At 38.5% G+C, this 13,787-nt stretch overlaps 1 pseudogene; it reads right to left on the bottom strand.

The window, feature by feature from the left end:
• Positions 1 to 9,793: 9,793 nt before the first annotated feature.
• LOC110285130 (glyceraldehyde-3-phosphate dehydrogenase pseudogene) lies at positions 9,794 to 10,962 on the bottom strand (annotated as a pseudogene).
• Positions 10,963 to 13,787: the final 2,825 nt, after the last annotated feature.

Genomic DNA, 13,787 nt, shown 5'->3' with positions numbered 1-13,787 from the left:
TGCTTAATGATCAGGGTTTATAAATTCCTAAAGTTATAATAATGGTCTACTCAGGTTAGCAGAGACTGACATAGGGATGTATGTCTAATAACTCATGTCTTTGCTATGTTCAACAAAAAGCTTCTAGAAAAATTTAGATAAGGAATGACATATGTCTGAGAAAACCTTCTAGGGAAAATAGGTTTCAATACAAGATAAACTCAAACTATCATGCTGCTATTGCCAACGAACAAATTCATCTTTTTACTTCTCCTTATTTTAAAACAAACAATCAAACAAACAAACAAAAAACCTGGTTTCCAATGACTGTTCTCAGTAACTCATGTCTCATGGTAAATGAATGGCTATTTCCAGATGAAAGGGAAAGAAAACGTTTAAAATTTATGTAGGTTGTAATGGTCAAAGAAAGTAATTTAAGGTGTGTAAATGCAAGCTGTGAAGACGCGAGAAAATGATTTAAAGTATGTAAAAAGTAAAACCTAAAGATGCTACATGTGTGTTATATGTTATTATGTTATATATGTTATGTATAATGTTATTATATAACATGTTGTTATAGAATATGTTCTATATAATATAATGTTGACTTTAAATCTTAATAAATGAAACTATGATAAGTTCTTGAAATATCCTTGGTGAAGCACTGGATATTATTATCATAGTCACTGGCTTAAGTTTTAAAATTTTCTTTGGTTATTGTATAAACACGGACTTAAAAGTGCTATAAACATTTTTTCAGGTGCTTCTCTGCCATTCGGTATTCCTCAGGTGAGAATTCTTTGTTCAGTTCTGAGCCCCATTTTTTAATGGGGTTATTTGACTTTCTGGAGTCCACCTTCTTGAGTTCTTTATATATATTGGATATTAGTCCCTTTTCTGATTTAGGATAGGTGAAGATCCTTTCCCAATCCGTTGGTGATTTTTTTGTCTTATTGATGGTGTCTTTAGCCTTGCAGAAGCTTTGCAGTTTCATGAGGTCCCACTTGTCAATTCTCGATCTTACAGCACAAGCCATTGCTGTTCTATTCAAGAATTTTTCCCCTGTGCCCATATCTTCAAGGCTTTTCCCCACTTTCTCCTCTATAAGTTTCAGTGTCTCTGGTTTTATGTGAAGTTCCTTGATCCACTTAGACTTGACCTTAGTACAAGGAGATAGGAATGGATCGATTCCCATTCTACATGATAACAACCAGTTGTGCCAGCACCATTTGTTGAAAATGCTGTCTTTCTTCCACTGGATGGTTTTAGCTCCCTTGTCAAAGATCAAGTGACCGTAGGTGTGTGGGTTCATATCTGGGTCTTCAATTCTGTTCCATTGGTCTATTTGTCTGTCACTATACCAGTACCACACCGTTTTTATCACAAATGCTCTGTAGTAAAGCTTTAGGTCAGGCATGGTGATTCCACCAGAGGTTCTTTTATCCTTGAGAAGAGTTTTTGCTATCCTAGGTTTTTTGTTATTCCAGATGAATTTGCAGATTGCACTTTCTAATTCGTTGAAGAATTGAGTTGGACTTTTGATGGGGATTGCATTGAATCTGTAGATTGCTTTTGGCAAGATAGCCATTTTTACAATGTTGATCCTGCCAATCCATGAGCATGGGAGATCTTTCCAACTTCTGAGATCTTCTAGAATTTCTTTTTTCAGAGACTTGAAGTTTTTATTATACAGATCTTTCACTTCCTTAGTTAGAGTCACGCCAAGATATTTTATATTATTTGTGACTATTGAGAAGGGTGTTGTTTCCCTAATTTCTTTCTCAGCCTGTTTATTCTTTGTGTAGAGAAAGGCCATTGATTTGTTTGAGTTAATTTTATATCCAGCTACTTCACCGAAGCTGTTTATCAGGTTTAGGAGTTCTCTGGTGGAATTTTTAGGGTCACTTATATATACTATCATATCATCTGCAAAAAGTGATATTTTGACTTCATCTTTTCCAATTTGTATCCCTTTGATCTCCTTTTGTTGTCGAATTGCTCTGGCTAGGACTTCAAGTTCATCATCCTTAATCATCAGGGAAATGCAAATCAAAACAACCCTGAGATTTCACCTCACACCAGTCAGAATGGCTAAGATCAAAAATTCAGGTGACAGCAGATGCTGGCGAGGATGTGGAGAAAGAGGAACACTCCTCCATTGTTGGTGGGATTGCAAGCTTGTACAACCAATCTGGAAATCAGTCTGGCAGTTCCTCAGAAAATTGGACATAGTACTACCGGAGGATCCAGCAATACCTCTCCTGGGCATATATCCAGAAGATGTCCCAACCGGTAAGAAGGACACATGCTCCACTATGTTCATAGCAGCCCTATTTATAATAGCCAGAAGCTGGAAAGAACCCAGATGTCCCTCAACAGAGGAATGGATACAGAAATTATGGTACATTTACACAATAGAGTACTACTCAGCTATTAAAAAGAATGAATTTATGAAATTCCTAGCCAAATGGATGGACCTGGAGGGCATCATCTTGAGTGAGGTAACACAATCACAAAGGAACTCACACAATATGTATTCACTGATAAGTGGATATTAGCCCAAAACTTAGGATACCCAAGATATAAGATACAATTTGCTAAACGCATGAAACTCAAGAAGAATGAAGACCAAAATGTGGACAATATGCCCCTTCTTAGAATTGGGAACAAAAAACCCATGGAAGGAGTTACAGAGACAAAGTTTGGACCTGTGATGAAAGGATGGACCATCTAGAGACTGCCATATCCAGGGATCCATCCCATAATCAGCTTCCAAACGCTGACACCATTGCATACACTAGCAAGATTTTGATGAAAGGACCCAAATATAGCTGTCTCTTGTGAGACAATGCCGGGGCCTAGCAAACACAGGAGTGGATGCTCACAGTCAGCTATTGGATGTATCACAGGGCTCCCAATGGAGAAGCTAGAGAAAGTACCCAAGGAGCTAAAGGGATCTGCAACCCTATAGTTGGAACAACATGCTGAACTAACCAGTACCCCGGAGCTCTTGTCTCTAGCTGCATATGTATTGAAAGATGGCCTAGTCGGCCATCACTGGAAAGAGAGGCCCATTGGACTTGCAAACTTTATATGCCCCAATATAGGGGAATGCCAGGGCCAAAAGAATGGAAATGGGTGGGTAGGGAAGTGGGGGGCGGTATGGGGGACTTTTGGGATAGCATTGGAAATGTAATTGAGGAAAATATGTAATAAAAAATATTAAAAAAAAGATTTAGAATTATTAAAAATGTTGTAATAAATAAATCTTAACTGATTACGAGGAAAAAAAAAGTGCTATAAACATCTCTGTCCAATCAATATACATTCAGCCCTGGACCAAGAAAAGAATGTTTATGGTTTTATCCCAGAACTGTCTTTTGGTAGTTTCTCTGCATCATTGCAGAGACATGAAGCTGGATCATGTAGTAATGCAGACATAGATTGCCAATAGAAGGTCAGTTTAGAACTCTATATTGTAATGTGGTATGTTCTTACCTCCTTTATAAATGGTTAAAATCCTTGGTGGCTAAGACCCATGAGGATGTTAGTCTGAAAGACATCAACGTTCAGGCTATGTTCACAGTATGTAATGAATAAACGTGCTCATTGATGATGAGGAGAAAGGCAGTATTAAACAACTTTAGTTTTTATCTGTGCACTTAACTAAGAGAAAAAAGATTTTGGTAAAAGGAAAATGAAATACATACTTTGTAAATGTTGAAGTATTGTTTTCTCTATGTGTGAGACTAAAAGAGTTAAGTATCATCGATGAAATAAATAACATTTAAAGATTGTCAAACTGTGGTTTGTATTCTCTGCTTGAACATAACCTATTTTCTTTCACCATAGTTCTGACGGTTTTTTCCCTATGAAGCAAAGGTAATAATACTATACTTACAATGTAATAACGAGATAGCAAAGTGAATGTAGCCAAAACCAGGCTCAATAATAATACAGTTCTCTTAAATAATAGAAAATATTTTTTTGTTTCATGGTCTAAAATAATGTCTTATGGTGAAAATTCTTTTTCAAAAAAGTTTAAAATTTTAGTTTTATGATTATAAAACTATGATATAATTTTTCCAACATTAAATTTGATTTTTCTCATTATTTATAAATAGTAATATGTTAAGTAAAACACATGGGCAAATAATGTATAGAAGAAATTGTGGGTGAGGAGGAAAGCATTACATTACACTTGGATAAGACTGTTTTCTGGATAGAAGCTATTATTCAACTACAGGGTCTCTGATTAAAGGTGACTAAGCCTCGGATCCCTTGGGAAATGTTAATAGCTGTGTTTCCAAATTGTGTTTTCAAAACATTTGGTTGAAAAAACTTAAAAATAGATTCTACAATTAACAAAATTTACATACGAATAGTTGAGCAGTAACAGTGAAAATTAAAGGTAGAAAATGTAGGAGGAGAGTAAGAGTAGGTTCTTCAAAGATAAAAACAATAAGTAAGGGGTCTGTGGGGGAGGGGTGCTAGCTTAGAGCCAGAGTGCCTTGCCTAGCAGGTTCAAGTTTCAGGGTTTGGTCTTTTGCACAGGAAATGACTAAATACAGCCTTGTGGTTAAGAAAAAAGGAGAAAGTTTTAGTTACACTGTTTTCTGTTCAAGTGCTGGGTTCTGATTGAAAGACTGAAGCTAAGGTAGGCAATATGTCTCAGTGTGTGTGTGTGTGTGTGTGTGTGTGTGTGTGTGTGCCCTTGAGACCCTTCCTTTAAGGAGAATGGCACACCCTGTTGTGTCATTACCTCAACATGATCTTTTCACAAAAGTCTACTGTAAGCTGTTCCTCTCCAGAAATTAAAAGTTCTAACTCCATGATGAAAGAGATATTGAGACACAAAGACACAAAAGGAAAATGGCTTGATAATTGGGAATCAGAGACTGGAGACCTTAAATTGTGAGCCAAAATAACAAAATGTGCCAACAATCATCAGAAGCTAGAAGCAAAGTACTATTCTTAGAACAGATAGAGTAGAGTACAGGTCCAGTGATACCTTGGTTTCTAACTTTGTGCAGCACTATGTGAGAGCTATTTTAAACTCCTCAGCTTCTTTATTTGTCATGCAATACCTAGAAAGAAATTATAGCAGCAATGGAGAAGTGTTCCTTTTTCTCCACATCCTCACCAGCATCTGCTGTCATCTGAGTTTTTGACCTTAGCCATTCTGATTAGTATGAGGTGAAATCTCAGGGTTGTTTTGATTTGCATTTCCCTGATGACTAAGGATGTTGAACATTTTTTTAGGTGCTTCTCAGCCATTTGGTATTCCTCAGTTGAAAATTATTTGTTTAGCTCTTTGCCCCATTTTTAATAGGATTATTTGGTTTTATGGAGTCTAACTTCTTGACTTCTTTGAATATATTGAATATTAGTCTCCTATTGTGTTTAGCATTGGTAAAGATCTTTTTCCAATCTGTTGATTGCCTTTTTGTCTTACTGACAGTGTCCTTTGCTTTACAGAAGCTTTGTAATTTTATGAGGTCCCATTTGTCGATTCTTGATCTTACAGCACAAGCCATTGATGTTCTGTTCAAGAATTTTTCCCCTGTGCCCGTATGTTCGAAGCTTTTCACCACTTTCTCCTCTGTAAGTTTCAGTGTCTCTGGTTTTATGTGGACATCCTTGATCCACTTGGACTTGTGCTTTGTACAAGGAGATAAAAATGGATTGATTTGCATTCTTCTACTGGTACAACCACTCTGGAAATCAGTTTGGGGGTTCCTCAGAAAATTGGACATAGTATTACCTGAGGACCCAGCAATACCACTCCTGGGCATATACACAGAAGATGCTCCAACATGTAATAAGAACACATGCTCCACTATGTTCATAGCAGCCTTATTTATAATAGACAGAAGCTGGAAAGAATCCAGATGTCCCTCAACACAGGAATGGATACAGCAAATGTGGTACATTTACACAATGGAATACTACTCAGCTATTAAAAACAATGAATTTATGAAATTCTTAGACAAATGGATGGAACTAGAAAATATTATCCTGAGTGTGGTAACCCAATCACAAAAGAACACACATGATATGCACTCAATGATAAGTGGACATTAGCCCAGATGCTCGGAATACCCAAGATACAATTCATAAACCACATGAAAAGAAGGAAGATCAAAGTGTGGATACCTTGATCCTTCTTAGAAGAGGGGAACAAAACACCCATGGAAGGAGTTACAAAGTATGGAGCAGAGACTGAAGAAATGACCATCCAGAGACTGACCCACCTGAAGATCCATCTCATATACAATCACCAAACCCAGACACTGTTGTGGATGCCAACAAATGCTTGCTGACAGGAACCTGATATAGCTCTCTCCCGAGAGGCTCTGAAAGAGCCTGACAAATACAGAAATGGATGCTCACAACCATCTATTAGACTGAGCATAGGGTCCCCAATGCTTGCACTAACATCTCCAGGAATTAGAGAAAGGACCTAAGGAGCTGAAGGGGTTTGCAGCCCCATAGGAGGAACAACAATATGAACTAACAAGTACTTCTAGAGCTTTCAAGGACTAAACCACCAGCCAAAGAGTACACATGGTGGGACCTATAGCTCTAGCTGCATATGTAACAGAAGATGACCTAGTCAGTCATCAGTGAGAGGAGAGGCCCTTGGTCCTGTGAAGGCTCTATGCCCCAGTGTGGAGGAATGCCACGAACAGGAAGTGGGAGTGGGTGGGTTGGTGAGCAGGAGGAGTGGGGCGGGGTAAGAGGAAGGTGTTTTTCAGAAGGGAAACCAGGAATGGGGATAACATTTGAAATGTAGATAAAGAAAATATTCAATAAGAAAAATGAAAAAAGTATACTTCTTTTGAGATGTAGTCCCATTTAAAGCATCAATTTTCCTTCCCTCCTTTGAAAGACTTTTCAAGATTAAAATGTATGAATCAAATTTCAGTTTGAAACATCCTGTCAGCTAGAATGTAAGCAGGAGAGTCAGTGAACTGGGATTCCATGTATTTTGTGCCCTCAGAATTTTGACATTAATTGAATAAAGAGATATTTAAAAAATGTTTGTTAAATAAAGACAGATTTCTGTGCTGTGTGTTTCTTAAATGCATATATGAATAATGAAGCCTATATAATTCTGAATCCAAGTCTAGCAATTTCTGTGTTAGAAATATTTTTATTGAATACAGTAGACAAAGCTCAAATTAACGAATAAGAGATAAATACCAGCTTTATATATAGAAAGACCTGAAGTCCAGATGTTCTGAGATGAGAAGTAATCTACATGCTTAAATGGGAAGACCTAGATATTCAATCTTTTCCTCTCTACTGTGCCATCATTCATGCCACCTTTGTCTTGAACTCTATATAGATCATCTATCCTAGTCACAAAATACCTAGGTTAACCCCAAACCTTACACAGCTACCTCTTATCAACTAAAAAGAGGAAGAGCTCTGGTGGTAGTGTTAGTGCAAGGTATGGCATCGCTACTCTTACTGATTCTCATTTTGGCAATTCTACATGCATGTACTAATGAGAAATTATAATTCAGATGCTTCAGCTAGGAGTCTATTTGACTACAGTTACATGGATGAGAACTTAGGATAGGGAGATGTCTGTATGAAGAAGTACTGCTGGTAAGAAATCAAATAGCTGGGCGTGTTGGTGCATGCCTTTAATCCCAGCACTCGGGAGGCAGAAGCAGGCAGATTTCTGAATTCTAGGCCAGCCTGGTCTACAAAGTGAGTTCCAGGACAGCCAGGGCTATACAGAGAAACCCTGTCTCAAAAAACAAAACAAAACAAAAACAAAAACAAACAAACAAAAAAACAACAACCCAACCAACCAAACAAACAAACAAAAAACCCCAAATAAACAAATAGGTGAAATTCATCCAAGGGTGCCAATGAGTAAACATCCATGCTCATTATAATAAAACTTCTTAGAGGTAGAACTATTCAGCTTATCTGTGAGAAATATTATACAGAATAAATTGTGCAGTGTGTTTTGCTCAATTTTAAAAGATTTGTTTGTGTTATTTTATGTGTATGAGTATTGTTTCTGCATGTATTTATGCTTTACGGGTGCCTAGTGTCTACAGTGATCAGAAGAGAGTGACACATTTCTTGGAAATGGAGTTTAGATGGTTGGTGGGTGCTAGGAACTGAATCTAAGTCTTCTTAAGAGTGTTAACCACTGAGCTGTCTCTTGTGAGCATTGTGAGGGTTGGTTTTAAGATGGATGGGCACATCTGGACAACTGAATGCTAATGCAGTGTGAGAGCCTTGTTTTGAGGATGTTATTGAATTAAGTTAAAGTATCTCATTTCTATTCTCTTTATATATGCTATAAAGAGAGAAATTATGTGATATTTCATCTCTAATGTTACATGTCTCTCTTAGTGCACTTACTATAAAATCATGAACCTAGTAGGAGATAAATTGTTAGTCATAGAATTCAGTCATCATGAAATTCCATCTCAAATATAATAGACACTTTTCAAGTGACTCATAAACATCATTCCATCATCTAAATTGATACCACAAAAATTGCTAACATTAATGTGATGCAAAAATAGTGATAAATCTTTGCCTACATTATATATATGCAAATACACATATATAATGAATTGCTTTTTGGTTATAGTTTAGTGACAAAGTATATTAAATAAATTATTTAAAACATGAGCCTTGGAATATTGTGATTTATACAAAGATCGCGAGAAAGTTATCTTAATTCCATTATAAACATTGATATTTGAAAGTCTAATGACACTATATAACTTCTATTGTCTACTTATAAATATATAAAAAATAAAAATAGAAATAAATGCTAATGTATCACAGTATAATTTAATCTAGTGAAATTGTATATCAATTTATTTTTAATGTGATTTTTTTTCTTCATGTCTGTTCAAACAAGTAGAGGGGAAAATGTATATGCACACAGAACATCTTTGAGGGAAGGGAACATTTGCTTGCTAGAATTTTCTATGGTGTCTCTAAAGAAGGATTAATAGGCTTTGCTCCAAGCTGAGTGAAATATTTGCCAGGAGCACCACAATGATCAGTTGTTTTACCTTCACTGAATAGATTTTTCTGATTAACTTGCTAAAGTTCTGATTTATGGAAAAACTTTTGTCCTAGCTACTAGGCAAAAGTATTGATGTGAACCTTAATTGAGATTAATAAGCTGACATTCTGGATTGACTTGTCAGTTATTTAAATCTGAGTCCTAACAGTTCTTTAAAAAAAAAATGGAATGGAATTCCAAAGCTCTGCCTATGGCCACAATTGGCACCAAGTGTTTTGCTTCATCAGGTGGCCCCTAAACATCTGTTCTTTCTCTTCTAAGGGGAATGAATGGGATCCTTAATGTAAGGATGGACAACAGGAAGAGGGTGCTGTCACTTTCTGAACAGTGGTAAGGCCTCCATTCAGACTAGATGAGTACAAGTGAGACAATCAATTGCCAATGAACTGGGCAGAGTGCTTACCAGTCTTCTCCACAGTGAGTGAAAGGATGCGGTGCTGGAAGAAATCAAGGGACTAGAGACAGGAGATGCAGTGGAAGGGAGGAAGAGCTCCTTGGAGCATGGAGTGTGAATGAACACAGATTTCCCCTTCCCTAGGATCTTGATAACTACAGTAGTCAAATGCTGGAGGAAGTTACATTCCTGCTAAGATGTGAGCCCAGACCTAAGTCTCTCATTGGGAAAAATTGTCTCTACCACCAAGGGAGCACAAGGATTATTTGGTGAGCTGGTGAGAATCCTATAAGATTCAAGATGTTTCCCCCTTTTCTCTGATTTTTTTTTTTTTTTGTGTGGGCACAGTGAACTTTATTGATGGCATTCAGGATAGTAGGAAGGGCTGCCTAGGCTGCTTCTGTTATCATGGGGTTCTGGGATGGAAATTGTGAAGGAGATGTTCAGAGTTGGAGGCCAAATTGGAACAGGGACTCCTCAGGAACTGAGGTCCTCTCTCTTGCTCTCAGTGCCCTTGCTAGGGTGGGTGGTCCAGGGTTTCTTACTCCTTGGAGGCCGTGTAGGCCATGAGGTCCACCACTCTGTTGCTGTAGTCATGTTCATTGTCATACCAGGAAATGAGCTTTACAAAGTTGTCATTGAGAGCAATGCCAGCCCCAGCATCAAAGGTGGAAGAGTGGGAGTTGCTGTTGAAGTTGCAGGAGACAACCTGGTCCTCAGTGTAATCCAGGATGCCCTTCAGTGGGCCCTTAGATGCCTGCTTCACCAACTTCTTGATGTCATCATACTTGCCAGGTTTCTCCAGGAGACATGTCAGATCCACAACTGATACATTGGGGGTAGGAACACAGAAGACCATGCCAGTGAGCTTTCCGTTCAGCTCTACAATGATCTTGCCCACAGCCTTGGTAGCACCACTGGATGCAGGAATGATGTTCTGGATAGCCCCATGGCCATCACACCACAGCTTTCCAGAGGGGCCATCCACAGTCTTCTCAGTGGCAATGATGGCATAGATGGTGGTCATGAGCCCTTCTATGATGTCGAAGTTGTCATGGATGACCTTAGCCAGGGGGGCTAAGCAGTTGGTGGTGCTGGATGCATTGCTGACAATCTTGAGTGAGTTGTCATATTTCTCGTGGTTCACATTCATCACAAACATGGGGGCATCGGCAGAAGGGGCAGAGATGATGGCCCTTTTGGCCTCACCTTTCAGGTGGGCCTGTCCTTCTCCATGGTTGTGAAGATGCCAGTGACTCCATGACATACTCTGCACCAGCATCACACCATTTGATGTTAGCGAGATCTTGCTCGTGGAAGATGGTGATGGGCTTCCTGTTGATAACAAGCTTTCCATTCTCAGCCTTGACTGTGCTGTTGAATTTGCCATGGTGTAGTCATATTGGAACATACAGATCATGTAGTTTAGGTCAATGAAGGGGTCATTGATGGCAACAATCTCCACTTTGCCAAGTGCAGAGCAGAAGGCAGCTCTATTCACACCAACCTTTACCATTTTGTCTACAGGATGAGGCTGGCACTGCACAAGAAGATGTGACTGTCTCTGGAACAGGGAGGAGCAGAGAGCTACTTTCTCTGACTTTTAAATCTACCCCCCCAATCAGGGTCCTCTGCCAATTTCCTTCTTCCTTCCTTTATTTTTCTCCTCCTCCATCTCTCACTTTCTTTCCTTTTTTCTTTAACAAAGAACAAAGGAAAATAGCCCTTTCCATTGTTTTGAGCCCTAAGTGGAAGTCAAAAAGAATTCTATGACAAGTTCCATAATTACAATGAAAATGTGGCTGTGGAGAGCATCCTGGAGTGTGGGGGAGGGAAAAGGATGATGCTAAAGATGAAGACATACAGTGGAAAGACAAAAAGGCCAGGATTGAGCGACTCTCTGGGTATTTCAAAATACTTGAAAGGACTGTGCTGAGAGAAAAGGCAGCAAGAACACACAGAAAATTCACAGACAAAAGCTGTTGGCTCATAAGATGCTCAGCAAGTGAGTTAAATTAGGTCTGCAATGCCCAGCTGTTCTCAGGAGTCCAGCATTGATCACTACACGCTGACTCTAACTTGTCTATACACACATGTGCTTGCTAGAAGAAGCAGAGCATTCCCTTCCCCTCCACCAGCTAGTATCAGTTGTGTGAGATGCCCTTTGGGACAAAAGACTAACATTATTGAAGGTCAAAGCTACAACAGAGTTATTTGAAGTGAAATACGTCCAGATGTTGTTCTGTCTGTGCTTGGGAGTAGATTCATCACGGTTTATTTTTCTTCTTTAAAACATTTCTGTAGGCAATTGCCATTGTTTTATATCTCTGTAAGTCTCTTGAATGTTTTGGTCACTGAAATGCAGCCAGATTGGCACACCTACATTAAACCTATTTAGCTGGTTGTGATGGCCACACCCCACAAGGAGTTGTTCAACAGGATAACTGAACTCTCTCTTTCTAATCTTCTCACAAAGTTGTAAATAATCCATGCTACTTCACCAAAACAAGACAATTAATAGTGTACTGGAGATTATTTGCAATGTGTTATCTGAGACTTAGTTTCTTATATTTTTAGTTAAAATTCTTTGTTAAAAATGAAACGAGTGCTTTTTCAAAGGAAAACAATTTAAAGGGTTATTAGCTTGGTTGTTGGAGTTTTGTAGATCTTTAAAATGTTAAGGCATTTTACCATACAATATTGTATTTTATTTGGGGGGCAGGATATTACATAGATACAGGATGATGTCAACATCCTTATGGACCTGAGGATGATCTTAGAATCCTGCTCCTCCTGTCTATCTCTTCTGAATACCAGGATTACAGGCACTTGCCACCATGTTCACTTCTATGTCTTGCAGGGGATTTAACCCAGGGATATCCCCAGGAACAATACATAATACAGTTTAAAAATCATTTCTCTTATCAGATAAATAAGCTACAATGGTCATGCTGACAGGTATAAATTTACCAAAAAGTTGAACTTTCTCTTAAAAGAATAATTTTTGGGAAAGAAATTATCAGCTATTGCTTTTCTGATGAAAAGACACTAATGTTAACTCATTCTTTAGTAGATGTCTGCAGAATAATTCCAGATTAAACATCACATAATGTATACATGTATCAAAGCATCACATGGAAACCCTAAATATGTGTGTGCCCAAGAATGCAGTGTGATTTTTAAAGTGTAAGTTGCAGTGGAAGTTTAAATTCTTCTTAGCACCTTGAAGTGAATTCAGTACTTTTTTTTATGAGCACCTGGTATCTCTGATAGATTAGTGCCACTTCTTTAGGCAAGCTAAGATGCCTGTATGTTATGCATCATTTGTACCATGATAAATAAAAAGGCCTAGCACAGGGGACTGTAGAGGTGGCTCAGTAGCTGAGAGAATTGGCCGTTCTGGAGAACTTGGGTTTGATTCCCTATTCACACATTACAGCTCACAACCATCTGAAACTGCAGTTCCAAGGGAACGGCTACTTCTCCTGACTTCCAGCATGCACATGGTTCATTTCTACATACCCAGGCACACACATGTACACATGCTCAGACAAGAAAATCGTATTTTAGAGAGTAGCACAATGAAAAGGAAGAAATCTCAGGCCTGTTAGAAAAAGTTTTTGAGCTCATTAGCCACTGCAAAGCATACAATTTTCTCTAAAGATTTAAAAGCTTTAAGTGTGTTTGTGTGTGTGTGTGTGTGTGTGTGTGTGTGTGTGTGCATGATGTTGGGGTTCATTCATGTATCAGTGCCTATGTGACCCAGGAGAAGACATCATATAGATTGGAGCTGGAGTTGCATGTGGTTGTGAGGCAGCTGATGTGGGTGCTAGGAAATTAACTAGGTTTTCAAAAGAGCTGAGTCATTTCTCCACACCCAACATGGGATTTTATGAAAGCGCATATTGCAAATACATTTGAAATTTTTCTCTTCTCTAATCTATATTTTGTCATCTTTCCTTTCTAAAGAGCACTTCTGTCTTTGAGTATGAATTCTTGTATCCTGTGTGTGTACAGTTTTACTTAGAGAATGCATATTGATTCATTTATGTACCATATCAGGTGGTTCATAACTTTATCCAAATTATACCTGTGTGTCATGCCATAGTACCTGTCTTAGTCAGGGTTTCTATTCCTGCACAAACATCATGACCAAGAAGCAGCTGGGGAGGAAAGGGTTTATTCAGCTTACATTTACACATTGCTGTTCATCACTGCAAGAAGTCAGGACTGGAACTAAAGCAGGTCAGGGAGCAGGAGCTGATGCAGAGGCCATGGAGGGATGTTCTTTACTGGCTTGCTTCCCCTGGCTTACTCAGCCTGCTCTCTTATAGAACCAAG

This window comes from Mus caroli, unplaced genomic scaffold (assembly GCF_978045245.1).
Source record: "Mus caroli unplaced genomic scaffold, Mus_caroli_1 scaffold_19, whole genome shotgun sequence".
Taxonomy (NCBI): domain Eukaryota; kingdom Metazoa; phylum Chordata; class Mammalia; order Rodentia; family Muridae; genus Mus; species Mus caroli.
This window is presented reverse-complemented; position numbering and strand designations above follow the sequence as displayed.